This window comes from Bos grunniens, chromosome 14 (assembly GCF_055505025.1).
Source record: "Bos grunniens cultivar Pamir isolate PY7600 chromosome 14, Bosgru_T2T1.0, whole genome shotgun sequence".
Taxonomy (NCBI): Eukaryota; Metazoa; Chordata; class Mammalia; order Artiodactyla; family Bovidae; genus Bos; species Bos grunniens.
In genome coordinates this window covers 68979147-69005096 of record NC_141178.1, presented here as the reverse complement: position 1 = coordinate 69005096, position 25950 = coordinate 68979147, and the positions used below count along the sequence as shown (strand labels likewise).

The 25950-nt window shown below is 42.4% G+C and overlaps 2 protein-coding genes across 22 annotated transcripts in view; one reads left to right on the top strand and one right to left on the bottom strand.

Annotated features, from left to right (window-relative positions):
• LOC147359626 (uncharacterized) overlaps nucleotides 1-25950 on the bottom strand; it is a 243029-nt gene that overhangs the window by 63098 nt on the left and 153981 nt on the right. For 4 of the 20 annotated variants that reach the window (XR_015141044.1, XR_015141043.1, XR_015141042.1 and 1 more), the window contains exons 3-4: nucleotides 16596-16733; nucleotides 3788-4046 (exon numbers count right to left, since the gene is read on the bottom strand). The exons of 9 other annotated variants lie outside the window; for them this stretch is intronic. The gene's annotated coding sequence lies outside the window, so the exon portion shown is untranslated. Of the gene's footprint in view, nucleotides 1-470; nucleotides 594-3787; nucleotides 4047-16595; nucleotides 16734-24110; nucleotides 24299-25950 lie in introns of those variants that run through there. 7 more of the 20 variants (XR_015141018.1, XR_015141038.1, XR_015141047.1 and 4 more) reach the window with 4 other exon arrangements.
• Nucleotides 1-25950, top strand: part of LOC147359629 (uncharacterized) — a 675420-nt gene that overhangs the window by 556741 nt on the left and 92729 nt on the right. The gene's annotated exons all lie outside the window — the stretch shown is intronic.

Here is a 25950-nt window from a genome sequence, read left to right as displayed (position 1 = left end):
GGAACAGGTAAACATGAGCAAGACACAGAATATCAGGTTTTGGTCCTTCTATCTGCTCCTTTTCCTTACATTCTGAGCTCAGTAGCTGGCACCATCATCCAACTACTCAAGCCAGAAAACTGGAACTTAAAACTGGCATCTCCTTCTCCCTGGGCCTTACCTCCAATTAATTAGCAGGTTGAATCTATTTCTCTCAAATCACTCCACTTCTCCCATGCCACCAACTTAATCCAAGCCATCTTGTTCCTGTAACAACAGCCGCCTAACTTGACCCCCCCACAGTTTCTCTAGCCTCCCTCCAGTCTGTTCCCCTGACTAGTTACAAGGATAAAAACTTCTAAATCTGACATTTAAAAAATGTAACTTCTTCCTTAAAATACTTTCATGTCTCTTCAACACTCTTAAGAACAAAGATAAAAATTCGCACAGCTTGCAACAGCCCTTCATGATCTGACATCAACCTAACTCACCATTGTAACTGGGTACATCTCCTCCTCCATCTCAGGTTTGATCCATGGGTCAGGAAGATCCCACTCCAGTATTCTTGCCTGGAAAATCCCATGGATGGAGGAGGCTGGTGGGCTACAGTCTGCGGGGTTGCAAAGAGTCAGACACAACTTTCACTATCTTTCCTCCTCCATCTCTAGACTCCAGCTATTTTAAAGCACTTTCTCAAAAATACCACACTCCTTTCCTACTGCAGGGTGTGGCTGCGCTTCTAATAAAGTCTTAACCTTCAAGTCTCCCTGGGGAGGACTCCTCTAATCCTAGTGCCTCTCACTATGCACTATCAAATAATCTCTATTACAGACATTAAGAGCATTTAATGTAATTATGTAACAACTTGTTCAGTCTTTGTGTTCTCAGCAATACTTCACAAGGGAAGAAATTTTAAAAAGAGGGAAGAAGTAAACAGAAAATGAAAAGTAGGAAGGCCTGGCTTGGGTTCTTTTGGGGCCTGAAGCTTCTCACAGATCAGGTTCCAAAGAGAGCTGAAAAAAGCAGAAGTTACAGTCATTCTGTGCATTTATTTGAGCTGTTATTGAGAGAAATAGGAGCTGCAGAGTTAAAACCAGGTCATTTGATCAATTAGGATGATCACCAAGGCCTCACAGAGAAACACCCCTGCCCCTACTGTATCTAGATTTCCCTGTGGTTAAGATGATAAAAAATCTGCCTGCAATGGAGGAAACCCAGGTTTGATCCCTGAGTAGGAAGATCCCCTGCAGAAGGGAATGGCAACCCACTCCAGTATTCTTGCCTGGAGAATTCAATGGACAAAGGAGCCACAGTCCATTGGGTTGCAAAGAGTCGGATATGACTGAGGACTAACGTTTTCACTTTCCACTATATCCATCCCCCTTTTTGCCCCTCAGCCCTTTCACTAAGAATTTCCTGGGAGATTATTCCTGAATATGTGGTGGAAGACACCTTGAACTAAGTGTGTACACGTGGCTCTTTGTCCTATCTCTGTCACCCACTAATCATTAACTTCATTTCAATAAGCATTTATTAAAGACCCACTGTGTGTCAGGATCTCTTCTGGGGGTTAGGTTTTCAGAGTCACCGTCTCTGCTCTCAACGAGCACACCATTTGAGAAAGACAAGCAAAGAAGACACATTCGTGAGGTTCTGGTAGTCTCTCTAAGGAGGCGGTCCGTCTCCTCAGGGCGCCCACCACTCCTGCACTGGTGCTCATACTATATGACCAGCAGACTGAGGAAGAAAATAGCCAGGCTTGGTTCAATGTGGGCTGGCTTGGTATGTGGTTTGAGGCTGAAAATGGGCTACTTCTAACCTGAAGACACACTGAGGGTGCCCCCTGGGAACAGCGGGGAGCTTAAGGTTCTATGTGAGCACAGCTTTAGTACATGTACCTGACGATCCACTTTGTGTTGGAAGAGATGTGGCCCGATATAAGGAAATATATGGATACGTGGGCAGGTAGATGACATAGCTGGTTGGTCAGGGGTCTGAAGGAGAAAAGTTAAAGATCAAAGCTTGACTGGTCCAGAGAAGAGGCAGGAAAGTGAAAGTGAAAGTCGCTCAGTCGTGTCCTACTCTATGGGACTCCATGGATTATACAGTCCATGGAACTCTCCAGGCCAAAATACTGGAGGGGGTAGCCTTTCCCTTCTCCAGGGGATAAATGCAGGGATCGAATCCAGGTCTTCCGCATTGCAGGAGGATTCTTTATCAGCTGAGCCACAAGAAGGAGAAAAGTTAAAGATCAAAGCCTGACTGGTCCAGAGAAGAGGCAGGAGGATGGGGCCAATGCCAAGGACTAGGACCTGGGTCTATTTTTAATTGTGAATTAATGGCCATGGGAGCCTTCAACATGGAAGTGATGCTTAAGAGCTAGTTCACAAAGTGACCAGTTCTGTGACTGATATGAAAAGAGAAACTGCATTTAGTCTCCAGATAAGCTGTTTCTCAACTTAAGTCAACCTCTATAGTGCCTGATATCTATATTCTATTTTGCAATTTTTCAGGCCCTGCTCCCATTAATTTCTCAGCTATATTGACTATGTCAAAGCCTTTGACTGTATGGATCACAATAAAGTGTGGAAAATTCTGAAAGAGATGGGAATACCAGACCATCTGACTTGCCTCTTAAGAAACCTATATGCAGATCAGGAAGCAACAGTTCGAACTGGACATGGAACAACAGACTGGTTCCAAATAGGAAAAGGAGTACGTCAAGGCTGTATATTGTCACCCTGCTTATTTAACTTATATGCAGAGTACATCATGAGAAACACTGGGCTGGAAGAAGCACAAGCTGGAATCAAGATTGCCGGGAAAAATATCAATAACCTCAGATATGCAGATGACACCACCCTTATGGCAGAAAGTGAAGAGAAACTAAAAAGTCTCTTGATGAAAGTGAAAGAGGAGAGTGAAAAAGTTGGCTTAAAGCTCAACATTCAGAAAACTAAGATCATGGCATCTGGTCCCATCACTACATGGGAAATAGATGGGGAAACAGTGTCAGACTTTACTTTTTGGGCTCCAAAATCACTGCAGATGGTGATTGCAGCCATGAAATTAAAAGACGCTTACTCCTTGGAAGAAAAGTTATGACCAACCTAGATAGCATACTGGAAGCAGAGACATTACTTTGCCAACAAAGGTCCGTCTAGTCAAGGCTATGGGTTTTCCAGTGGTCATGTATAGATGTGACAGTTGGACTGTGAAGAAAGCTGAGTGCCAAAGAATTGTAGCTTTTGAACTGTGGTGTTGGAGAAGACTCTTGAGAGTCCCTTGGACTGCAAGGAGATCCAACCAGTCCATTCTGAAGGAGATCAGCCCTGGGTGTTCTTTGGAAGGAATGATGCTAAAGCTGAAACTCCAGTACTTTGGCCACCTCATGTGAAGAGTTGACTCATTGGAAAAGACTCTGATTCTAGGAGGGATTGGGGGCAGGAGGAAAAGGGGACAACAGAGGATGAGGTGGCTGGATGGCATCCCTGACTCGATGGACGTGAGTCTCAGTGAACTCCGGGAGATGGTGATGGACAGGGAGTCCTGGCGTGCTGCGATTCATGGGGTCGCAGAGAGTCAGACACGACTGAGCGACTGAACTGAACTGAACAAAAAGTAGAAGCCAACAAACTCCATCTCTCATGTTTAGAACACAGTGCCTGGAAAATCCCATGGACGGAGAAGCCTGGTGGGCTGCAGTCCATGGGGTTGCTAAGAGTCAGACACGACTGAGCGACTTCACTTTCACTTTTCACTTTCATGCATTGGAGAAGGAAATGGCAACCCACTCCAGTGTTCTTACCTGGAGAATCCCAGGGACTCGGGAGCCTGGTGGGCTGCCGTCTGTGAGGTCACACAGGGTCGGACACGACTGAAGCGACTTAGCAGCAGCAGCGGTGCAATGTCTGCCACATGATTAATACTGATTAACTATAAGGGTTAGATGCTGTCCCCTATAGTCAGAACTCAGCCAGATTTCTCTGAATCCTCGTTTTCCTCCTACTCCTCTCCTTCTGACCTTTAACCAACCTCCAAGATGACTTTTGAAAATGATGTTATACCTAGGATGAGAAAGAGAATTTATCTTTTATAAATAAGATAAAGAGAATTTATAAATAAGATAAAGAGAATTTATCTTCCAATCCCCTCATAACTACTATCAGAGACCAGCTTGCATCCCACAACTTCGATTTCCTCTTCATTTTAGTCTATGACTCCCCAAAGCACCTCTAAAGTTCCCTAGAGTAATGGCAATTTGAAATCTACTGGCCTAGAGCAATTGTCCTAAGCATGTGACAAAGGGAACTTACTTAATGAAAGGTCTAAGAGATATAATCAGTTAACAAGGCAATTAAACACATTACCCAGGACTGTGCCACCTGGGTTCCTGTGGCCTACACCAGCAAAGACTAGCAACATCATTTCAATTACACACCCACAGTTAGCCCCAGATGCGGGTTAGTAAACAAATGCTAATACAAGAAAGATGATATGTACAGGAGAGAATTATAATGGCAGATTAACAACTGCAAGCTAACAAATTGTACATTCTGCACATTAATAAAACTAACAACAGTAGCTTATTCTTAGAACTATCCTGACAGCATTGACTTATTTGAAGAATCCATAAGGTAGGAAACAAACAAGAAAATAAAAATGGACCAAAAAACAGGGGGAGGGGTGTGAGCTGGATTCTAACTTTAACTCTGCTGCTAATAGTGAATCTAAATAAAAATATTCTCACGATAAGAAACAAAATGTAAAAATTATCTTCTTCTCGTCAGACTAGCTCTTTCACTAGACTCTGGACAAATCAACCTCTTTTCTGAGTTTCTATCTCATTTTAAAGATTGGAAAAAGGACAAAAGAGAGAGTCTTGGGAAGTAGGAGGAGTGTTAATTTCTAAAAGCCAGTCTTAAACATCACCGTTTATTGAAGCAAATGTAGAAACAAACATAAAATCAAAACAAAGCCAAGTGAGCAGTTGGCAAGTGGAGCAGGTTTCACATAAACTGTGAATCAACAAATGTGAAGAAGGATTTATTATTTGGGCCCAGAACAATACTATCTACTAAGGGGACACAATAGAGTCCTTGCTAAATTAATTGAGCACTTATTCTCAAATAGTCCTCACAAAAGGCCTGTGAGGTGAATGCTTAGAAATGAGTGAACTTAGTTTCCAGGACACTTAACCATCCACTAAAATGCTTTGGCCACAAGTATCAGAAACCCCCGATCAACAAGGAAATGCATCTCTGCTACAACTGAGAGTACAGTGGCCGGAAGTCGTCCGGGTGTCATACAAGGACCTGTTTTCTCTGTCCTCAGTGGCAGCTCCGTCCTGTACCTGTACCACCTGATGTCCACCTCATGCGTCAGTGACAATTGGAGCAACGTGTTTCCTTGTTTCTCAACATGAGAGACAACCCTTCTCTTTTCTGTTTTTCCCCTCAAGCTGACGGGGACAACTTAGGTCATATAACTCCTGAGTCAATAACTGTTCCTAAGGAATGTCATGTGCTAGAATGCTAAAAGTAATAAGGACCATTCCTAGAGCTGGGGATGGCTCCAGTTTCTTCTGAATGTGATTACGAGAGGTGTATATGTGAACAAAAGTTAGGTGCTTATAAGATGGAAGAAGAGAGAAGGGATGAAATAGACAGACAGCCAGTGGGTCCACTCCATTAGCTCTAAGTTCAATGCTTGGCAAGTGGCGAAGCCAGCACCGAACTACTTAAAACATTTGGAGAACCTCGGACCCATTTCTGCAACTTAGAAAACCACGTTACCAGGCAATTCTTCATATTACAACCCAACAAATCAGTTTTGACAACTATACCCCAGAGATGCACGATAACTATCTACCCGACAAAAAGGTCAGGTCACTTTACCGAAAGAACTTGTCAAGACAACTGAAAACAGCATTTGAAATCCAGAAATTCATGGAATAGCCAAGCATATGAATTCCATGCCAATAGAAGCCATTGCTTTGAATGAGAATCAACTGTGTTATAAATAATAATAACAGTATCTGCACATAATAAATATCCACGTGCCATTTAACCCATCTTAGTACTATTAATATTTGTTTATGGCAAAGCAGCACTGGTGTATCTAAAAACTGCAAAAGGCATAGAAAGTTTTTAAGCAATTATAATTTGTTTAATGACTAGTCATAAACAAAACACCTCAGCCTGATAAGCCTCCTCTAATTTCTTCTGGCTGCTACTGATAATGGTCTGTAAATAATGCTGCCCAGTGTCTGGTGTCTCTGAAATATTTAACACTGAGACAGAGATGAGCTGGCAAGGTGCTGGCCTCTTTTTAGCTGAGACCTAGATCCCAAAATATTCCCTCTTCATCCAGGGTTCCATCGAAATCAATATTTGCTTTTCACAAAGGATTTTTGTCCTAGGAGGAAGAAAGACAGATAGTGGCAGCCCAGGACAGCAAATCTGCTTAGAGAACTAGCTCCAGGTTGCTATGCAGAGGGAAATAAGCCGGGTAATCCAACTTTTGGACCATTTCCCAATCTTTCCCCTTGCTTAGGGTCATTACTATATACCTGTACTCCAAGCTGGACCAACAAACCCATTCAGATCCTCTCCACTGCTGGGTAAACAGAATTCCTTGCCACCAAGGTACTCCTGAAAAACTGAGCAACATTTTGTTCCCTGAATGGGCCAAGTGTCCTTCCACCCCAGCTTTTTTGATGATGTAATTCTTTCTATCCAGCTTCTAAGACTCAGATAAAATGTTTCCTAATGGTCTCAGCATGAAATAACCTCTTTATCTTTTATAATACCCATCTCTGCCTAGTTCTGTGTAAGCAATTTACATACATTATGCACTTGAACCCTGAGTTAAACCTCAACTCATTGTTGAGGCAAGTGTTGCTAGACCATTTTATTAAATACAAATAGGGGATTCAGGTGCAGCATGATTACAATGAAGGAGATCAAACCTGTCAATCCTAAAGGAAATCAACCCTGAATATTCACTGGAAGGACTGAAGCTGAAGCTGAAGCTCCAGTACTTTGGCCACCTGATGGGAAGAGATGACTCATTGGAAAAAGACTCTGATGCTGGGAAAGTTTGAGGGCAGGAGGAGAAGGGGGCATCAGAGGATGAGATGGTTGGATAGCATCACTGACTCAATGGACATGAGTTTTAGCTCCAGGAGATGGTGAAGGACAGGGAAGCCTGGCATGCTGCAGTCCACAGGGTCTCAAAGAGTCAGACACGACTTAACAACTGAACAACAATATACCCAATGTCACAATAAATGACCAAGGCAAGAGACTAACACAGGTGTTTTAGATCCCAAAGCCCACACACTGCTTTTTAAATTCCAAGTACACTGCAAACACTAGCATTTTATTTGTGCTTCCTTTATAATGCAGATATCATTTCTACCCACTGTTAGAGCTATTGATGTGAATTTCTTTATCTTCTTTTCTAAAGTCTGGAATTCTTGAAAGCACACTCTATGTCTTATTCATATTTGTATCCTCTGAGGGATTTGCATAAAATAGATGCTTAAGACATCTTTGTTGAAAGAATGGACACCATTCAATACATACTTATAGCAATGAATTGCTATTATTAACTTTCAGATTTGATTTCCTATAATCACTACCCTTGATGACAGAGAATGAACCTTTTTTTTTTTTTCTTTTCTAGGAAGCAAACCCAGAGACAAACAGAAAATCAAAACTGGTTTCCATTAGCATATGTGGAAAGATTTCGTTTATGCTCAAGTAAAAACTAGACTGATATAAATACAAAATGCACTTGGCCATTTGTTTTGAATTTTAGCACTTTCTTTCATGAAAAAAAAAGCCCAGAACCATTGGTGCGTTAATGAGTTCCCCATGTGAGCACCAGGGTTGGCATGACATCCCCTGGTTTCATAGAGCTTTTGACATCAACCATGACTGGAACTATCCGTTGCTCATTCGGCAGGCACAGAACTTCCTCCCAGCCTTGCCTATAACAAGGTCATCCTCTGTTTCAATTGGACTCGTGGGTCCTTTAGAATGGAGCTTCAGTCTGTCCGTGGGATTTGGCAACAATGACAAAGACAGCAATCAACAACTGCCACCCCACTCACTGTTCACTTGCCAAAGCTAAAAAGTGACTGATTTTCGGGCCTTCTGAGGTTAAGTGTGATAGACCCTTTCTTCCTTTGGATGTAATGCCTGTCTGGTGATGAAGTTAAGAACTTAATGCAGTGAAGAACAGCATGTCTTCATGGCACAGACTCTGGGTGCTAGATTCAAGAACTTCCATTCACCCGTATGTGTTGCTTTCTACGTTCCATATCTGATTTTTGTTTTTATATTGGAGAAAAAAATAATATCCTCATTGCTGTTGTTGTTCAGTCATCCAGTCATGTCCGACTCTTTGCGACCCCATGGACTGCAGCATGCCAGGCCTCTCTGTCCCTCATCATCTCCTGGAGTTTGCCCAAGTTCATATTCATTGCATCAGTGATGCTGTCCAGCCATCTCAACCTCTGACACCCTCCTTTCCTTGTTAGAGAATTTAAAATGAAGGAATCGGCATTTACATCATCCCTTGGACTGCATCTGTTACAGTACTTAATTGTACCTAATTGCTCTAAATGCTGTCAGTTCCTTATTTCTGTCTTCAGATATTATTTTTGGAAACAAGGACTAACATCAGTTTATAAATTAGCTGTACGTCAATAGTTTTGTTGTTTTTGTTTTGCTTTGCATTGCTTAGTGGCTGTCTCAGAAATATTACTGAAATTTGACTGTATTTAATTGCAAATTAGGTCACAAGTAGAACCTATTTTAAATGAGTATTAAGCCTAAAAGTTAGGACCCCCAGGTTTAAACTTGATGTTTTGAAAGCAGAGAATAAGTTTTGCTCTAGGAATACTAAAAGTCCCTGACTTACAAACCCAAGCAATGGAAAGGAGATAGGACCACTGCAAGCACTGCCATGCCCCAGCTCAACGACTCAGTCGTCACTGCTATAAAGTGAACATTTGCTTCCAGCTAACCGTGCCCCGGTGATGAGTGTGGAAACCTGTTCCCTAGAAAGATTTTCTTCTGCCACAACCTCCCCTCTTCTTTCCCCATCAGATAAATCACCCAGGTCATACTACTCCCTTGCTCCTCTCCACTGTTCACCTCTGGTCATCACTAAGTTAACACCACCCTAGGTCATTGTTTAAAATGTCCAAACTATATACATTCCCCTTAGCTAATTTTATTTTCTCCTCTCTCCATAATGTATTCAGTTATTTAAAGAACCTCTATCTCCTTCCTCACCTTGCAACTTTTCTGAACATCCACACGATCCTAATTTCTTGGGCTTTCTGTAAGAGTAGGTCTATTAACAGAGAGAAAAAAATCTCTCTCCCATTTTAAAGGACATAATTCGTTTGTAGGATCATTTCTACTTGGATACAAGCTATTAGTGTAGCAGATTTAGAAAATTCTTAGTTCACTTGATATAGTATAAATCATATGATTTGTTGTTTTACTTATTTCTTGGGAAATATTTGTAAATTTATCATATACTTACTTTTATGGGACTTTTAACATCTTGAAATTCTCAATAACCATGAAGGGCATACCTTCATTGGCATTAGCCAATGTGGTTGTTGACAATTAACAATTAGACATGAGTGACTTCCCTGGTTGGAGTCTGCAGTGAGGGGTATACTCCTTGACAGTTTTTCTACCAACTGGCATATTCACACAAAAGCTAGTCTCTGAGCAGATTCGATTGGGTATTTAAATGTTTACTAATTTAGCAGTAACCAGAGTTGGAAAAGACTTTTGAGAATCTGTTGAACAGCAAGGAGATCAAACCAGCCAACTAAAAAGGAAATCAACCCTGAATATTCATTGAAAGGACTGATGCTGAAACTGAAGCTCCAACACTTTGGCCACCTCATGCGAAGAGCTGACTCATTGGAAAAGACCCTGATGCTGGGAAAGATTGAGGGCAGGAGGAGAAGGGGGTGACAGAGCATGAGATGTTTGGATGGCATCACTGACTCAATGAACGTGAGTTTGAGCAAACTCTGGGAGACAGTGAAGGACAGGCAAGCGTGGTATGCTGCAGTCCATGGGACTGCAAAAAGCTGGGCGTGACTTAGAGACTAAACAACAACAAGCCAGACTCATATAACAAATTGGGCAAGCTTGACAAAATCTCAGCTCTCTTATCTTTCCTATACTCCAGCTCATGCATTTGATGAAAGGCTGTCTTGAGACACCTGCACAGTACTCTAGCGGCAGGATTCAGCTGTCCCTCCAGTAGAGAGGAGGTGATGGAATCCCACACTGGAAGCTACACGCAGACCTGGATGGAATCCCGAGGACAGGGCTTTATCTCAAAGTGAAGCAATTGTATCAGTAGATTAGAAGGCCTTGTAAGCCATCTAGACTATGTATCTTGGACCCGGTCATTTCACCAATTTAAAAATCACGCCTAACATCAATTGTACTAATTAACAGACTCTCTGGTGTTGATCAAAGAAAATTGAATCCTTCCAACAGAACTACTAATCTGTGGGCTTCTGATTAGTGTTTCAAAGGCTAACTAATTTAGAGCTTATATTGACAATTACGATGCTTCAAACATTCAACTAATTAGAATGGGATTAAAACACTTGCACGTGCACATACACACACCACCAACAACAATAAGTTACACATAGTGTAAAACTCTTGAAAATTCAAAAATTCTATACTTCTTGTCTTTGCACACAAGAGGTCTCATACAGGTTTACAGGTGAGATATGGGGGTAAGGTGCCTATTGTAAATACAGTATATGAGCCACGCCCTAGGAAACCAACTACAGACTTTATTGTCATTTGGTGTAGGAAAATGCTCAAGCTTTTCAATTGGGAGGAACTCAAAATGCTTAAGACTTGGTATCTCTATAAGTGTATAAGATAAGGGGCCAGAGATTTAGGACCGTTGCAAGTATAGGAAAAGAAGAAAATTTAAGTAATTTGAAACTAAGAAAAAAATTTGAGTAAATGACCTATCTTCCTAACAATGTAATATGCTTTTAAAATTGAGTGTTGCCTGTCCATTAAGAAAATCAAATATGTAAAAGAATGGCTATTCAGAATACACAACACAGATTGATATATTTGTAATTATTTTGCCAGTGTAATTTATATCTCTGGATTTCAAGATGCCTATTTAAGACTGGGTCATGCACTTAAGGTAAAATACCACTGGGGGTAAGTAATGCCTGTGTTAGGATCATGTGGCCCAAAAGATTGGGTTTAAGATGGTATGAGCTACCTGAAATAAGCCAGCACAACTTAATTTTTTAATTATTAACAAAAATTTATTGGTGAAATTATTTAATTATTAAACATAATTTAATAATTGACATGTATTAACATAAATTATAAATATGTAATCACTGCTAACTATTTTTAAATCCAACCGAAAAAGCAATTAGGTATCTTTCTGTTAGCAGCACAATCTTAGATCTGGACAGGAAGAGCATTGCTCTTTTATTAATAAAATATGTTACTAGTTATCCTTCATCTAATTAGAAACTAGACACAGTGAGTGCTTCAAAAGAACAAAATACTTAATTACCACTTAATTCTCAATACTTCTACAAGGTCACTGCCAAGGTTTGTCCAGCCTAAGTCTGAAGTCTTCCAATGATAGTGTTCTCGCTTTATCCCAAAGCTCTCAGTTAGCCTTTCAAAAGCTCTGTCAGAGCATCCATTCTCATGTGTTTTCATCTAACAAATGTGACGTGAGCATCTCCCACCAACAGGTACTGCCATTGGCTCTGGGACCCAGCATTAAATAAATTACACATATCTTTGCCCTCATGGAACTACATTCCAGTTGGGAAAGACAGACAATAAAGAGAGTTATGGGAAATATCTGGTCTGGGTTGGAAGAGACGCGCTTTACAGAGGAAAAACCAGATGAGGGCAACAAGGAGACCTGCAGGGTTGAGCAAGTTCCAAAAGAGGTAAGTGTGTCGGCAGGTAGCTGGGGAGAGGGCGGTTCCTGCAAACACCGAGATCCGAAGGAGGAAACGCTCCTGGAGTGCTTAAGGAGCAACAGGTGCCTGTGTGGCCAGGGCAGGGTGAGTGAGGAGCCAGAAAGGCCGAGAGGCAACAGTGTGGGATGGGCACACAGAACGGAGGGAGGGCTGTGGTGAGATCAGTGTCCCAGGAACCGCCGTATGTGAGCATGGGGAATAGGGCCCAAACCAGGAAACTTTCAGATGAAGGCCCTTTGGATAATGAAAATCTGCCCTTATGTGTCCAGAATCTTATCTTTCTCAGGTTCAACAAGTTTCCTTCATTCATGTCCTTGCTGTTCATGTCATCCAGTTCGGCAACCCTTCACCATCCTGCCGATTCTCCTTTGAATATAACTGAGGGTGCCCGGTCTCTCTCTCTGCCTATAACTTGACAGAACTCTTCGTGAACAAAGATCAGCCTTTACAACTGAATAGGGATATGCTTCCACACCGCTCTGAATTTCCCCCATGGGAGTCTTATTATTGATTATAATGGCTACCTATTTGCTTGTGCATCTCACCAACAGAAGGGGAACTTCCCAAAAGCAAAGACTTGATCCCATCACAATTATAACCCAGAGTCTCACATATCACTGGTTCACATACAGTTGAACAGTCTCAGAGTCAGTGTTGGTTGAATATTTATAGATGATAAACCTGAGGTATAAAAAGGTTAAGCAATTTGCCCAAGTTGACAAAGCTAGAAAATAGAGACAGGATATGTCCCAAAGCAAGCAGTCTATCAAAAATGAAAAGACTACCCACAGAATGGGAGAAAACATTTGCAAACAAAGCACTCAACAAAAGATTAATCTTTAAAATTTACAAACTGCTCATGTAGCTCAATATCAAAAAACCAACAATGCAATCAAAAAAATAAGTGGAAGATTTAAATAGACATTTCTCCAAAGAAGTCATATAGATGGACAAAAAGCACATGAGAAGATGCTCAGCATCACTAATTATTAGAGAAATGCAAATCAAAACAACAATGAGATATCACCTCACACCGGTCAGAACGGCCATCATCAAAGAGTCTACAAATGGTAAATGCTGGAGAGGCAATGTGGAGAAAAGGGAACCTCTTACACTGTTGCTGAGAATGTAAATCGGTACAACCATTATGGAGAACAGGATGGAGGTTCCTTAAACTAAAAATAGACATACCATATGATCCTGCAATTCCACTACTGGGCATATACCTGGGGAAAACCATAACTTGAAAAGATACATGAACCTTAGTGTTCATTGCAACACTATTTACAATAGCCGGGACATGGAAGCAGCCTAAATGTCTATTGAGAGAGAAAAGGATAAAGATGATGTGGTACATGTATACAATGGAGTATGACTCAGCCATAAAAAGAACAAAATAATGGTATTTGCAACAACATGGATGGACCTAGGGGTCATCATACTGAATGAAGTAAGTCAGAGAAAAACAAAGAGTACATGATAGTGCTTATGTATGGAATCTAAAAAAAATGTACAGTTCAGTTCAGTAGCTCAGTCGTGTCCGACTCTTTGTGATCCCGTGAAATGCAGCACAGCAGGCCTCCCTGTCCATCACCAACTCCCGGAGTCCACCCAAACCTATGTCCACTGAATCGGTGATGCCATCCAACCATCTCATCCTCTGTCATCCCCTTCTCCTCCTGCCCTCAATCTTTACCAGCATCAGGGTCTTTTCAAATGAGTCAGCTCTTCGCATCAGGTGTCCAAAGTATTGGAGTTGCAGCTTCAAAATCAGTCCTAACAATGAACACCCAGGACTGATCTCCATTAGGATGGACTGGTTGGATCTCCTTGCAGTCCAAGGGACTCTTGTCAAGAGTCTCCTCCAACATCTCAGTTCAAAAGCATCAGTTCTTCGGCCCTCAGCTATCTTTATAGTCCAACTCTCACATCCATACATGACCACTGGAAAAACCATAGCCTTAACTAGACGGACCTTTGTGGATAAAGTAATGTCTCTGCTTTTCAATATGCTGTCTAGGTTGGTCATAACTTTCTTTCCAAAGAGTAAGCATCTTTTAATTTCATGGCTGCAATCACCATCTGCAGTGATTTTGGAGACCAGAAAAATAAAGTCAGCCACTGTTTCCCCCCAAAATGTACAAATGACCTTATTTATAAAACAGAAATAGAGTCACAGATGTAGAAAACAAGTTTATGGTTACCAGTAAGGAAAAAGGGAGATTGGGATTGACACATACTACTATATATAAAATAGATAACTAATGAGGACATACTGTATAGCACAAGGAACTCTATTCAATATTCTGCAATAGTCTATATGGGAAACAACTTTTTAAAAAGTGTATGTATATGCATACATACTTTGGCCACCTGATGCGAAGAGCCAACTCATTGGAAAAGACCCTAACGCTGGGAAAGATTGAGGGCAAGAGGCAAAGGAAACAACAGAGAATGAGGCAGCTGGATGGCATCACTGGCTCAATGGACATGACTTTGGGTAAACTCTGAGAAACAGCTAAGGACAGGGACGCATGGCAAGCTGCTTGGGGGTCTCAAAGAGTTGGACATGACTGAGTGACTGGACAACATATGAGTGTATGTATATACATATGTGAGGAGGGCATGGCCACCCACTCCAGTATTCTTGGCTGGAGAATCCCCATGAACAGAGGAGGTTGACGGGCTACTGTCCATGGGCTCGCAAAGAGTTGGACACAACTGAGAGACTAAGCATGTATACACATGTATATGTATACCCGATTCACTTTGCTGTAGAGCAGAAACTAATACATTGTAAATCAACTGTACTCCAATAAACATTTAAGACTAAACAAATAAATGACCCATCTGTCCACCTGACTCTGCTACAGTATATCCCACTGAAATTTTATCTGACTCTCTTGCCTGTCTTCCCCACTAGAGCCTGAACTTCCTCGGGCCAGCAGCTCTGTTGTGTTCATTACTGCATCTCACATATCTAGCATAATATCTAGTAAAATGGTTGGTCAATTGTTAGACAGGTTAAAGTTTGAGAAAGTTGGTTTGGACTTTGCTCTTGTTGAAGTCATCGAGCTGAGGCCATAACTGATAGCATTAAAGGAAAGATTAGATTTTTTGTGTATTGATGACTATTACAGCAGACATGACACATTCAGTATATCATTCAGGTGGGACAGAATTACACCCCACTCTGTAGGCATGTAAACACAAACACAACAGGCTACTACCGGGATCTACCAGTCTACAAGATTAAAGGTGCAGGCTGTATTCTCTTAGGAGCTGGTTTGCTCCAAGGTCATCAGTTCAAATAGGACAGATGAGCCTGTTCAAACTAAGCTCCCAGATAGGATATAAATATATGTCAAAGGACACATGTTTAATGGATGTGAACAGAGAGAGTCCACAGAGTAGTAATGTCAGTTTTATTTTTAGAGGAGAGAACTATAGATTTTTGGTTGATCCCATCACTCTATATTAAACAGCAAAGTCAATGTGGCCAAGTGGGGAAAAAAAACAAATCTTAGAGGCAGAGGGCCAAACTGCAATATCTGGGTCATACTTCCACTGCCACGCGAGCTTACGAATGTCTTTTCAACCCTTAGCTATACTGGTTTCCTTGTTTGTAAAGTCCTTCCTGTCTCCATTGGTTACTAGGAGAGTTCAGTGGGGTAATAGGCACAGCATCGACATATGGAACAAACCTACCTTACAGGATGCAAGCAGAATGTAATTTTATTCTTGTTTTCTACCACTTTGTTAGCTTATAGGGCTGGTTGTTCTATCTCTGCATGAAAACTTGATTGATCTCATGACACTCCTGTTTACTTCAAGCCAAAAATACACTGTCAGTTCAGTCACTCAGCTTCTAGTTTGTCTAATAAGCGGAGCTTTGAGCTTCATTCACAAGCAAAACTTCCCTCTATTTCCATACCCAGGACCTGGTATTGGGAGGTCCCCAAGACCCTCTCTGGTTCAATGATTTCCTAGAATCTGTCACAGGATTTGCATATAGTTGTGCTGTACCCAGAAGGATACAAAGCAAAATCAGCAAAGGGAAAGGCACACAGAGCAAAAATCTGGGGTAAATTAGACACAAGCTTCCACAGTCCTCTCCTGGTGGAGGCACACAGCATGAAATTAATCCTCCCAACAATGAGCTGTGATGACATATGTGAAAGGTTGCCAACTGAGGAAGTTCATTAGAGACACACTATTCAGGATTTTGCCTCATGGGTACCCTTGCCTAACATGTAGCAAAATTCAGGGGTCCCAGGAGGAAAGCAGGAGTTCAGCATAAAGTGTACTGTTTGCACAAACAGACTAGGCCCAGCGAGCTACTCCAAGGAGATGGAGGTACGGGAACCCTCCTGAAATCCAAGTTCCCAGACACCAGCCAAAGACCGGCCTTATAAGCAGCTTCTATGGTCACTCTAAATGCTAGCTGCCCTGAGTGTAGAAAGAAATGTGTCCCCCTCTTTCTTTCTTCTTAACTCCTTCCCAACTATTAGCTGACCTTGAGTACAGAGCAACTGGGGAGAGGGAGGGGAGGGAGGGGAACAGGACAATTTTTACTTACCTGGCACCATTTTACCCTTGCCTCACACATCTGGGACTGGCTGGTGTTCAATGGTTGTCACTGTGTCTTAGTATTCCTTTGGGGGAGTCTCTCCTCTTTAGAGGGCTTCCCAGGTGGCGCTAGGGGTAATGAATCCATCTGTCAATGCAGGAGACACAGGTTCAATCCCTGGGTCGGGAAGATTTCCTGGACAGAAAATGGCAACCCACTCCAGCATTCTTGCCAGGAGAATACCATGGACAGAAGAGCCTGGTGGGCTACAGTACATGGGGTTGAAATGAGTTGGCCATGACTGACTGAGCACCCTTAGGGATCTTCTGATTTCTCCCCTGGGAACACTTAGCTGGACTTCCTGTGATGCACTGCCACATTTTCCTTGGCCAGAAGTGGCCCCGCAGCCCCTAATTCTTCCATAGATCAACCACATGAACTCTGTCGCCACATGGGCCTCCATCGTTCTCTACAGTGACCTCCTGGGCAGGATTTGAGAGAGGTGCACTTGGTCTCTCTCTGGCCCATGGAAAATTTTTACCCCTAATAAACTCTGTGAGTGTAAATGGATCAATGCAGTCACCCCTCCTTGGCTTCAGTTTCCTGAACAGCTAGCTACCTGACTCTCCCTTTTAGGTTCCAGCCTAGAGTCAAGTGGGCTTCCCTGGTAGCTTAGGAGTAAAGAATCTGCCTGTCAGTGCAGGAGGCTCAAGAGACACAGGTTCAGTCCCTTGGTCAGGAAGATCCCCTGGAGAAGGGCATGGAAACCCACTCCAGTATTCTTGCCTGGAGAATTCCACGGACAGAGGAGTCTGACAGGCTACAGTCAATACAGTCGCTAAGACAGTCAGACATGACTGAGTGACTAACACACACACATACAACAAACAGAGTCAGGTCCTGTTGTCACACACACTGGTCCTGTTGTTACATCAGCTGCAGGAGCTAAACATCAAGCTTTCTGAGTCATCCTCTTTTCGTTTGTCACAAAAAGCAGAACACCCTTTTCCCTCACCTTGGTGACTGGGGAGAGTGGGGCTGGCAGGGGATAGTAGGGGTGATCCATGACACACCAACAACTATCTCAGAAAATTACTTCCATATACACTCCAGAGAGTCCTCTCCACTCACGTTGATATCCAAAATCCAGATACAAAACCAGGTTTTAAGGGGTCTGAAGTATATGTAATTCAAGTGGAGATGTGCCTTTACCAAAAAAAAAAAAATATATATATATATATATATACACACACACACACACACACACACATACAACTATGAATACAAAACTAAGTAGAAGAACTGTACAAAGAAGATCTTCATGACCCAGATAATCACGATGGTGTGATCACTGACCTAGAGCCAGACATCCTGGAGTGTGAAGTAAAGTGGGCCTTAGAAAGCATCACTACGAACAAAGCTAGTGGAGGTGATGGAATTCTAGTTGAGCTATTTCAAATCCTGAAAGATGATGCTGTGAAAGTGCTGCACTCAATATGCCAGCAAATGTGGAAAACTCAGCAGTGGCCACAGGACTGGAAAAGGTCAGTTTTCATTCCAATCCCAAAGAAAGGCAATGCCAAAGAATACTCAAACTACCGCACAATTGCACTCATCTCACATGCTAGTAAAGTAATGCTCAAAATTCTCCAAGCCAGGCTTCAGCAATACGTGAACCGTGAACTTCCTGATGTTCAAGCTGGTTTTAGAAAAGGCAGAGGAACCAGAGATCAAATTGCCAACATCCGCTGGATCATGGAAAAAGCGAGAGAGTTCCAGAAAAACATTTATTTCTGCTTTATTGACTATGCCAAAGCCTTTGACTGTGTGGATCACAATAAACTGTGGAAAATTCTTCAACAGATGGGACTACAAGACCACCTGATCTGCCTCTTGAGAAATTTGTATGCAGGTCAGGAAGCAACAGTTAAAACTGGACATGGAACAACAGACTGGTTCCAAATAGGAAAAGGAGTACGTCAAAGCTGTCTATTGTCACCCTGCATATTTAACTTATATGCAGAGTACATCATGAGAAACGCTGGACTGGAAGAAACACAAGCTGGAATCAAGATTGCTGGGAGAAATATCAATAAGCTCAGATATGCAGATAACACCACCCTTATGGCAGAAAGTGAAGAGGAACTCAAAAGCGTCTTGATGAAAGTGAAAGAGGAGAGTGAAAAAGTTGGCTTAAAGCTCAACATTCAGAAAACAAAGATCATGGCATCTGGTCCCATCACTTCATGGGAAATAGATGGGGAAACAGTGGAAACAGTGTCAGACTTTATTTTTGGGGGCTCCAAAATCACTGCAGATGGTGACTGCAGCCGTGAAATTAAAAGACGCTTACTCCTTGGAAGGAAAGTTATGACCAACCTAGATAGCATATTCAGAAGCAGAGACATTACTTTGCCAACAAAGGTTCATCTAATCAAGGCTATGGTTTTTCTTGTGGTCATGTATGGATGTGAGAGTTGGACTGTGAAGAAGGCTGAGCACCGAAGAATTGATGCTTTTGAACTGTGGTGTTGGAGAAGACTCTTGAGAGTCCCTTGGACTGCAAGGAGATCCAACCAGTCCATTCTGAAGGAGATCAGCCCTGGGATTTCTTTGGAAGGAATGATGCTAAAGCTGAAACTCCAGTACTTTGGCCACCTCATGCAAAGAGTTGACTCATTGGAAAAGACTCTGATGCTGGGAGGGATTGGGGGCAGGAGAAGAAGGGGATGACAGAGAATGAGATGGCTGGATGGCATCACTGACTCGATGCACATGAGTCTGAGTGAACTCCGGGAGTTGGTGATGGACAGGGAGGCCTGGCATGCTGCGATTCATTGGGTCACAAAGAGTCGGACACGACTGAGCGACTGAACTGAAACTGAACTGAACCGAGACAATAAATCACAACAAAATATTTAAAAAGCTGACAAATACTACAAACATAAAACTCAGAAAATAATATTGTTTTTAACTACTTGATCCTTCTGTGTAAGACTTTTTTCTGTTTTTAGCCATAGACTCTTTTATCTCCTCTACATAAGACAACTTTATACTATTTTCAACAGTGTGAAAAAGAAATATAATTCAGTCTCACCTCTGGAATTTATTTTTATTATTTATAGGTTAGATCATTTACCTTCAAATTCATAATAAACCACATATATTTTTAGGGACTTGCTGTCATCATTGGAAAATCTCCATCAAGTTGTTTGCATACGTGATTTGTAGGACTTGGAAGAAATTTCTAAACGGCCTCGAACGCCATCATTTCCAACCTCTCTTTCTGCTCCGTCCTGTGTGCCTCCATACTGGCATCCTGGTCTTGCACTCTTGTGTCACGAGAGTGGGTGAGTTGACACTAAGAGGAGTCCAGGTATTTGTGGAAGCCATGCCCGTATTGACACTGTTAGCAATACTGTAAACCTGGACACGAGTATGACCCTGGGCCACGTGGTTATGCTCTAATGCAAGGTAGATACAGCACAAGGCCAGTGCTTGCAATGGCTGGGCTTCAGTTTTTCCTTCCAGGGGACTTTGTCCCAATTATAGGAGTGGGTAGGGAAGGGGGTTTCTACTGACACCCAGTGGATGAAGACCAGGAATGCTGCAGACATCCTTGAGTGTTCAGGACAACACCCCTAGCAAAGAATTATCCAGCCCCAAATGTCAAGGGTGCCAAGATTGAGAAGGCTTGAAGTTGGATCTTGCTAGCTGGAATTCCAAAATATGCCCCTAGCTGCTATACCACCACTGCCCACTCGGGGGAATGTGAAAAAGTGAAAACCCAGAGCGGATATAGACCATGGTCCTAAAGCATTGCAGCTAGAATATTTTAAATACTCTTGCAAATTCTACAGAAACAGAAAATCATATAACCTCTTTGCCTAGGCTCTCCCAGGGCCTTGGAAACGGCCCTGCGACTGAGGAATCCTGAAGCTTCTGCTTTACCAGCTTCAGGATGAATCTTGTCTTCCCTGCCTGCCAACACAGAGGTGGATGGCAGAGTCCTGAGTTTAGCATCCTGTTTATATATTGAAAAGGAACAAACACCTTTGGAATGTCTCTTTTCAGTCTAGTACATTCTCTTAATTTTGTGAAGTTTAAGACAGAGGGAGGCCACAAACCAGCCACTGGCAGGCTGGGACCAGGCTTGCAGACAAGATGTGTTGGTTTTCACAGGATTCCCACATTCAATTTGAATGAACTGCTAGCCCTTTAAAAAAGTACACTTTACATAGAACCCCAGATTTCAGGCTTTGATTGAAAAATCCAGTAGCACTGTGTTCCACGTGGCAACAAAGGAGTTATTTGTTTGCTTGTTTGTTTGTTGTTTTTGTTTTTTCAGCTTAGAGGTTGCTTTTACAGTTTGCTGAAGACCACACCCAGCCAGGAGTTCTTCCTCCTGGCCTAGTCCTCTCTGTAGCATCTAAATCTACACACTTGCCCTGTGGCATCAGTTGACTACAAAGGCTGCGCAAGTATTCAATGGACATTGGTGTTTACACTTTAACTTCTCTTCCAGCCTCTTCTGAATTCTGGACAAACACTCCCCAATTTATCATGGGTCATTTTTCTTTTCTTGGAGAAGTACAAGGCCCATACTTTAATAGAAGCCACATAGCTTCGGCAATTTGTCACACACTAGACTTTCGATGAAAATGCAAAGTGTGAAGGGAAAAAAACAGAACAAATAAAACATGTGTCCTCTCTATTGAATGGGGTAGTATTGACCAAAAGGTGGCAGGCCCCAAGGGGATGATTTGTAGTCAACTGCACCAGAAAAAAACACTTCTTGAAGATGCCAGGATACAGGCACCAAATTGATTTCAAAGCCCAAAAGGCCAATGAAATCATGTGGAAATTAATGAGCAAAATAAAAGGCAAGGAATAATAATAGCAATGTAATCATTGCAATGTGTCCAAAATTAAAATTAGGATTTTTTTTTTTTTTCTCATTTGATATGGGAAGGTGATACCCACTGACATTTAGCAAAAAGTGTGAGTGGGCTCTTTTCAAAGTCAGGTCTTCTGGCCCCATCCTCAAATTATTAGTGATTCCCTGCCAGGCATCAGGTAGTGTTACACATCAGACATCAAAAGAGGCAGAACTGTTTGAGCATCCTTTGCCCTTGAATCCTGAACTCTGTCTGGTTAGCCTTGTTCCTAAACATAGAATTCATTATTTTAGTTGGAAGACATATAATTCCACTTTCTTATTTTTCAACAAAAGAACTGAGACCCAGGATTACTTGGAGACTTCCTGTGATGGCTAATGTTATGTGTCAATTTGACTGAGCTATGGTACCCAGATACATAGCCCAACATTATTCTGGATGTTTCTCTGAGGTGCTTTTGGGTGAAATTAACATTCAATCTGTAGACTCTGAGAAAGCAAACTGACCTCCATAATGTAGGTGGGCCTCATCCAATCAGCTGAAAGTCTGATCAAGCAACAGGCTGACCTCTCCCAAGCAAGAAGGAAGGCCGCAGCAGACAACCCTGGACTTGATTTGTATCAGCTCATCCTTGTCTCCAGCCTGGGGCCTATTTTGGACTACTTTGGGCAGATTTTGGACTTCCCATCCTTCATAATTACATGAGCCATTTCCTTATAAGAAATCAAACTGTGATGTTGAAGAAGACTCTTGGGAGTATCTTAGACTGCAAGGAGATCAAACCCGTCAACCCTAAAGGAAATCAACCCTAAATATTAATTGGAAGGACTGATGCTGAAGCCCCAATACTTTGGCCAACTGATGCGAAGAGCCATCTCATTGGAAAAGACCCTGATGCTAGGAAAGATTGAAGGTAGGAGGAAGAGGAGGCAACAGAGGATTAGATGGTGGATGGCATCACTGACATGGGTTTGAGCAATCTCAGGGATATGGTGAAGGACAGGGAAGCCTGGCATGCTGCAGCCCATGGAGTCTCAAAGAGTCGGACATGACTTACCAACTGAAGAAGAACAACAGCATGTGCACATACTATTGGTTCTGTTTCTCTGGAGAACTCTAACTACTGCACCATCTAAGGAGAAGGTTTTAGACTAGGATGTGAGTCCTGAGCCTTTGTATCTAGTGTCCTTTCAACAAATAACGACCTGACTGCAAATGCCACCAAGTGTATTAGTTAAGTAGGCAAACATCACTTGTGTGCATTGCACAGCTCCAGGAGCTTGAACATTTCCAGATCTCACACCCCAAGGAGAAGAGGGAGATAATCAGACTTAGACCATAGCCAAAAGGCAGGAGCAAATACCTGCTCCAGGAAGTCAGGGTGCTGAGGCAGGGGGTGCTCTCCTGAAATGATGGAAGATGCCAAGATGATACAAACAGATGGCTCAAACCACAGGAAAGAGCACTGAGGTGTAAGCTGATAAGAAACAAACCGAGATGAGAGTCACGTCCTCGGGAGACAGAGAGGGGCATTAAGGTACAGAGCCAAGAGTTCAAACCAGACCACTCAAAGCAGGTACAAATACAGACTCTAAAGGGAGATTCAGTGATTCATCCAGCAAATGTTTACTATGCATCTGCCACGTGTCAGGCACTCTTCCAAATACCACAGTGAGGATGAGATGGTAAGCAGAGGCAGTGTGGTCTCTGCCCCCAAGGAATCTGGAGCTTGCCTTTAGCCATCACCTGGAATAGTGATTCTCAATCAGTAAAGCAGATGGCATCCCTTGCTATGAACCTGTTTTATGTTGTTAAGGAAACAAGGAAGAGACACTTGCATATTTTTTTAAAAGCACATTCCAAATGATCTTGTACATTCTTACTGGACAGCTGCTGACAAAATCCATTATTCTCATAACATAAACTACAGAAAGTAAAGCATGGGGTAGTCTTCATGCAGAAAAGGCAGTCTGAGGAATATTTGCCAAGAATACTAACGAGCATTTGCAGCTTGCTTTTGTAAACTGGCAGGGTTGGGGAGAAGAAGCTTGTTGACTTGCATCAAGGGGCCAGAATTAACAGATCCGGCTCCTCAGATCACTTGCATGTACTCCACCTCCCAAGTCCCTACTTCCCACGCCACGTACACAGACGCACAACATATACATGCACGCACATGCTACATGGACAGGTTCTTCTACTCGTCTTTATTCAGCAAGACTCGACTGAGTGGTAGACTCGGCGCTTGGTATTAAGACTGTGACCCCTGCCCATACGGAGCGTACCACCCACTGAAAGAGAAGAGCAATACGCAAACACTTGCGCTGACAGCGTACACTGAAAACTGAGTACACCGCCAGGAAGGAAAGGTACGCAGGACTGTGAGCACACAGGGAGGCAGGCCAGCCTGCCCTGCGTGTCAGGAGGAAGGTGCCATTAAACAACTGGACATTTTTAGGTAAGAGACACGTTCCTCTTTTCAGAACCATGGAAACATCTTATTATTCGTTTCCATCCTGTATTTTATCTGTGTATCAGACAAGAATGTAGCAAGGAGAGGGTGGAGGCCATTACACTCGGTGTCAGAGTGATTGATAGAAGTGCCATAATCTTCTGAAAATGTTACCTGAATATCACACACTCTATGAGTGTGCCTCTTCCACAGTCCTTTAAGATTTTCATAAATCATACTTGTAAGAACGCTTCTAACACTACACAGGTTATTTGCAGCCTTTTGATTTTCACCAGGTGATGTGCCGTCATGACTAATGCAGTCAAATAGCTCAGCTTCTAGAAGTCATTGGCCCCAGGAGTCTGAAAAACCAGAAACCAAAAACATATATTCTGGGCTTTGTCCATGACCCCAAAGCCAAATTCTCGACATTTACTTATGTTTCTTCACGAGATTTCCTTAGGGAACCCATATGTTTGTTACCTTTTAGCCTCCTTCCTTTTAGATAAGTAAGAAGACAATTAGGTTGATCCTGTATCTCAGAAGCATTTATTTATCAATGAGTGTCTGACGACCTACTATGAACGAGACCCTCAAGTTGTTACCAGTCTCTCAGGGAGGCAGAGATGCAAATAAATAAAAACAATAAGCCAGGGAAAGTGTGAAAACAGAAGCAGAGACTGAATGCCTGAGAGAGGAGAGTGTGAGGGATTGTTCCATGGGGAAGATGCTATTTTAGCTGCAAAAAAAGATGGAGAGGAATTTGCCAGGCAGGAAAGGGAGAGAAGGGTGGGAAGGAGGAAGAGAGCCTCAAGCAGAGGAAACTGCTTTGTTCAAAGGCACAGAGGTGATGAACAGCTTAGCTTGTTCATAAGCAGGGAGCTGTCCAGCAGGTCCTGCAATCACAAGGCATTGGGGTTGGAGGGGGTGGGCAGGCACGTTGAGCTATGAGAACGGTGATGGGGGCCTTGTAGCTTTGAATGTGCCATAAAGAAGTCTGGGCTTTTCCTGAAGGCAAAAGGAATCTCAGAAGAATTTTAAGCAGAAATGATGCTGCAGTAGGATTTGAGTTTCAGCAGTATCACCCTGGTAACGATATGAAGGATAAACTAGGATGGAGAGATCCAAAGTAACTTGATACACCAAGAGGCCAGAGCAACATGGATCTGGGCTGAGAAAGGCTGTTTCATCTGGTTTTATCGCTTCCAGAGCCTTTTCCTCCACTTCGGCCCCTGCTCCATAAATGTGCTTTTAGCCTGTAATTTTTGTGTTTATTTCAAACTTCTCTCCCAAGATCCAGCACTGGGTATATCAAAATGGGTAAGGGATGAGAGGAAGGCATGCTTGAAAAAGCAAATATTTCAGATTCCTTTTTGTGCTTCCTCCATAGCTCCAGCCTGGAGAACACTGTGCCTGACCATTGGCAATCCTTGGTTTAGATTCTGAACCTTTGTTAGTCTCTAAATACTTTCATTTAATACCATGAAAACTTGTACTTGAAGATATATGGCATCTAATTCTCATACTTCATCTTACAGACGAAACAGAGGCCCAGGTAAGAGAAGTGACTTGGCCCAGGTTAGGGTTAGGGTCTAAACCATTATAGCCACAGCATAACGGCTTATCATGATCAATAGTGAGCGTTTCAAAAAGCAATGTATTACCAATATTAGGGTCTAAAGTGTATTCTTGAGTTGGTGAAAAATGAATCAAGATGCTGGGGAAAGAGATCAGGCATAGCCAGTCCTAAGGAGCCAGTGGTATAGTTAGCATCTATATAATCAGAATACTTGGTGACCAGTGACAGAAACCCAGCTTTAGGTAGGTTTACATTTAACACAAAGGGCAACTGATTGCAAACTTCATTTAAATGCATGAAGGGCTGAGCTTCAGCAGGTCTCAGAAATAACTAGAAGCCAAGCCACCATCCATTTCTCATTTCTGCTTCTCTCTCCTGGAATAGAATCATGCTTAGTCTCTCATACTGGCTTTATCTTTTGGGCAGAGGTAAAAT